We start from the raw sequence: 5,507 nt of genomic DNA on the forward strand, positions 1-5,507 counted from the left end.
TTTCTTTCTTTCTTTCTTTCTTTCTTTCTTTCTTTCTTTCTTTCTTCTCTCTCTCTCAGGTTTCCATATCAGTGTTTTTCATGAACAGCTGCTATGTTTTGTAAATAACATGGAAATGACCAATGTCTACTACTTGGATAAGTATCTTCTAACAACTAGCTGCTAGAATTTTGGAGCCAGATTAGTGGTGGTATGTACTGAATGTACTAATGCTCCCCCCTGTTTTCTTTAACATATTATTTTTCCCTTCAGTTGGATTTCCTCACTGATGACCTACCTTCCATTCTCAACTGCAGTTGATTGTGGGATTGGGGTATAATGATGATTTAATAGTACTCTTTCAGTACCAAGAGAAACACCATCTCATTAAAATACACATTCATTTAAAGAACATTTTAGAAATGTTAAATCAAGAGGAAAATTATTTCTTTTAATCAAACATACTAATCTTAGCTTTTTACATTATACGTATTTTTGTAAGCCAACTCCAATTCTTTGAAGTAGGGGACAAATTTAATTCTGTAAAGAATCCTATAGTTAGTTATTTCAGTTTCTGAAGAGAAAAGGAGACTTAGTAGGTGTGTTTTGAAGGAGATAATTTACCAGGTTTGGATTCTTTAATGCATAATGAAGAGTTGATCATTCCAAAAATATCTTTTCTATAAAAGCATATAATCACCACATTGCCATGTTCAAGCAGTAGGGTTTATATTCTGGACATAAGAGGGAGGGGACTTGGTTAGCTTTACCTGTTGCTTTGCTCTGGTTTTGGAAAAGAAGGTGATTGTCTACTCACTGGATCCTTCAGTGATGTTGCTGGCAAATGAACTCCCCCCTGCTGAGCTGCATCTTTTGCCATCTTTGAATTGCTGCCTCCTTCTGGCCCACTGGTCTATTGCTTCTTCTTGGGAACCATCACTGGCCCTTGTACCTCTTGGAGCCAATTCCTGGGATAACTTGCGGAGGCTATTTATTTCCAAATTCCAATCTAGATTAGAGTATGAAAGTGAGAATATTTCAAGATAGAATTTCAAATATTTCAGTCTTTGAAACAGAATCACTAGAATAATACAGCTCCTTCATGATTCACTTTTTAAACTTGTATTACGTGAAAAAAAATCATATAGATTGAAGGTGGGGGAATCACCATGCATTACCTCAGTTGGATTCAATTCAATTGATAATCCTTGGGTAACAGGAATGTGCCTGATATTATATTAGTTATTCTGGAGGAACAAAGTACACATAAATTGTTAATTAGTCCCCCTGAATTCTCAAAAAGAAGACAAAATACTATCTGAATTAGTTAAATTACAATCTATGATAATAAGTTTACTATTCCACTCAAGTCCTTTATAGTTTAACTTCCATTAATCACAAGAATGCAAATTTCATGGTACTTTTCTTGTTGCATGTATTGATTCAAAATAAGGAAAAGGGAAAAAAATCAAAATGAATGAGGCTTTGATAATTTCATATTTGAACAAATAACAACTTGAAATACTTGATATACTTCCCAACTGCTGCCTTCTATCATCATAAGCCATGAGACTGTACTAATTAGAAGAAAGAAAATTACAAATAAACTAATTACAATAAAATCAGATTTTAAGAAAACTAACAAAAGAAAAACAAAATAGCAAAGCACATAATACCTACTAGGTAATTTGATAGGCTGGAATTGGTTAAGATTTTACTTGCTTTTACTTTTTGACACTATATGAAAGGCAAGCAACATCAATTTACAAAGAAAACAAATCTTAACCTTTATTTTTATTCTATTCTAAGAAGCAAAGGAGTTATAAAATTTGGTATTTGTAAATTAAAATCTAATTTATCAGTATCAAAGTTTGCTCTTAGAACTATTTAAATAATAAATGGGATATATCCATGAATAAATTATCTCTTTATTTTATATATAATTATTAATGATCCATTTGCATAACAATTTAAATTTCAATTGTCAGGGACAAAGATCTGGAAGATGGGAAGAGTCATTATCCAATACTTCTCATTTTCCATAACTCTGCTGTTGACCCCTACCTCTTCCTTAGGAGATAAGAGGGGGGCAGAAAAATGACATTCATTCTATAGTTACTGTTCACTTTCTATATATATATATATATATATATATATATATCATTTTTTTTTTGAGAGGAGAGAGAGTACATGTGCACATGGTGGGGGGTGTGGAGGAGGGAAAGGGAGAGAGAATCTTAAGCAGGCTCCATGCTGAGCATGGAGCCCCACGCGGGGCTTGATCTCACAACCCTGAGATCGATCATGAGCTGAGGAGAAATCAAGAGTCAGACACTTAACTGACTGAGCTACCCAGGTGCCTCATGTTCACTTTCTATATATTAATTTCCACTGTTACTGGGGCTACAACTATGAATAAGATTATCTTTTTTTTTTTTTTTTTTTTTTTTTTTCCCTCTGCGATTTTAAACAGCGGTGGAACTTTTAAAAATTCTCTGGCCATTTTCTCCAATGCTCGCTCTAGTTCCATTTGCTGAGATTAAGAGTCCAGGATGATTCTGAAGCCCTCCATGAGATGAGAAGGAAAATTTTCTAATGTCAACTATTTTACATTTAAGAGCAATTCTTGGGGTGCCTGGGTGGCTCAGTTGGTTAGGCAGCTGTCTTCGGCTCGGGTCATGATCCCAGGGTCCTGGGATCGAGCCCCACATCAGGCTCTCTGCTCAGCGGGGAACCTGCTTCTCCCTCTCCCTCTGCTCCTCCTTCAGTTTCTGCTTTCTCTTGCTTGCTCATTCTGTTTCTCAATAAATAAATAAATAAATAAATAAATAAATAAAGCAATTCTTTCCTGAAATTGCTGGAGAAAAAAAGAAGTTCTATGAGCCTAGGAAACTGTGTGTGATGGAAATATGGCCCCGTGATATAGTAGGAAACGTTTTCCTCTAGCCTTTTCTTATGTACATAAATGGAAAGAAATTGTGTGCCCTACAGTATGTTTTGAAGTGTGCTTTGAGAACCACTGTAATGCCTACTGAGTGCAAAGTATCACTCCCATTGTCCTGCTTGGTATTTATAGAATCTCAGATTTGCAAAAGTGTAAGGTAATTTGGTCTAATTATCCTCTGTATGCTTAAAACACTTTTTACAAGATTTCTACTAAGTAGTCATTCAATCTAAGCTTGAACACTTCCCATACTCAAATGTATTACCTGTTTACAACTTGGATCAGCATAATCCTTGAATATTTCAAACTGACAGAAAGTTTTTACTTGGTGAATTGAATCTAGCTCAGTAACCTTCATTTACATATGAGCTTCTTCCTCATTCCATGAATGTGGATGTTTACTGAGCCCTTCTAGGAATCAGGCAATGCGCTTGCCTGATTTGGGGCTGGAATGAAGATATCAAGTATTTTGAAGGACTCTATTAAAATATACACAATCACTTTGTAAGAATAATATGTTAATCCATTAAAATACCCACTAATGTTTTATCAAGCATGAATGTAAAAATCGAAAAGTATCACTTTGCGGAAAAAAAAAAAAGAAAGCTATCATACTGAAAGCCAAAGGGAGGTCTACAGAGTAAGCTGGAGACCAAGGAGAGGAAGATGCTCAGCTGGGAGGAGCCCTGCTGGTGAAGGATGGGCATTGAAGATGGACCCTGGATCTTGGATCCTGGACTTGCCCATCTATTGAGAAATGTTGAAATGGGCAGCATTGTGAAAAGTACACAATTTCACAAAAGTTAGCTTGTTGGAAATTATCCTAACAGCCCTGCTATAAGAAAAGGAATATTTTCTTTATTCATCTTTTTATCCTTAAAGTTGGTGCAGATCTTGGAACCCCCATTTGCCTTGGTGTTGGCTTTCGGAATCACTCCTTCCTTGGAACACAGCAAAATAAAGTATCTTATATATGCCTGCAAGTTTTGGGTCATATTACATATAAAGGGCTGCTTAATTATAACTATTTTATGCCATGTAAAATATCATTTAATCTTTCTCATTCTCTCCTTGTCGTTCTCACAGAATAGCCTAGTTTTGGTTTCTTCATTAAAATATTTTATGATAAAAAATTTTTTCTCTTCTTTGGCAGAGATCTTAAAGATATATTTCAGTCTATTTACAGCTAGAGAAATGAGGCCCCGAGAAAGCTCTTTACCCAGGATTATAGAGACCTGACTTAGCAGGAGAAGAACCCAGAATTTAGTTTTAAGAGTTTCAGACTGGTATCCTTTCCTTTATATCACTGGCTTTTTGACCTCCCACCACCTGCCCATCCCCAACCCCTCTTTTTTATCTAGTTCAGAGGTCATAGACTGTTTAGTCTGTACTTTGTCTTGGAAGTTTTATAGTCTAGAGATTCATATATATATACATGAGTTTATATATATATTTTTATATTTACATATAATATATAATTTATATTTATATTTTACACATATATATAATCCAGATCTCCAGCTCTTTTGAAAAATCAGAAGACCTGGTAGTAGTACTGGACCTGTATTCTCATTCCCTCTGGACAGAGCTCCCTCTCGGTCACCAACACTCCATTATTTCTCACATGCATCCTGCTTTGCTCATTTACATTACCTGCCTGGCTCCTGGAAGCAGTCCAGACTGTGACCTCTAATCTAGTTAATTTGCAAGCACACACACAGGTGGGTGGAAGGGACTATATAATACAGATCTTCTTCAACTTATGATAGCATTGTGTCCTGATAAACTCATGGTAAATTGAAAATATAAGTCAAAAGTGCATTTAATGCGTCTAACCTCCTGAACATCACAACTTAGCCTAGCTTACCTTAGCTGTGCTCAGAACACTCACATTAGCCTATGATTGGGCAAAATCAACTCACACAAAGCCTATTTTATAATAAAGTGTTGAATATCTCATGCAATTCATTGAATACTGTACTGAAAGTAAAAAATAGAATGGCTGTATGGGTTCAGAAGGGTTGTAAGTGTATGGGTTGCTTGTCCTTGTGACTGTGTGGCTGACTGGGAGCTGGGGCTGCACTGCTCAGCATCGTGAGAGAACGTGGCACCACATATCACTAGTTGGGAATAGATCAAATTCAAAATTCGAAGTACACTTTCTACCGAATATGTATCACTTTTGTACCATCCTTAAGTTGAAAAAATTTGAATTGAATCTTTGTAAATCAGGGACTATCCGTATTATTGTCAGCACTCTCATGCCAGGGATTCTTAATCTGAAGTACATGGACAGAATCTGAGGAGTTGGAGGACGCTTCTGTGAATTTAGGCATAAGTTTATGCTTATAGCAAATTTATAATTTTCTAGTAAAACAGTACAAAGATGTCCCAGTTCCTCAAAGCAATCTATACCTTGAAAAGATTACAAAATCCTGGCCTGGGGTATCAATAATATAATAATAATAGTATTGAATAAAGTATAGAAATATTCATAACTCTAGGAGAGTCTAATCCATGCAAATATTTAGAGATTTAGACGAACCATGAGAGACGATGGACTCCGAAAAACAAACTGAGGGTT

Source organism: Callorhinus ursinus, unplaced genomic scaffold (assembly GCF_003265705.2).
Source record: "Callorhinus ursinus isolate GAN/ISIS: 27379988/994484 unplaced genomic scaffold, GSC_fseal_2.0 scaffold3, whole genome shotgun sequence".
Classification (NCBI taxonomy): Eukaryota; Metazoa; Chordata; class Mammalia; order Carnivora; family Otariidae; genus Callorhinus; species Callorhinus ursinus.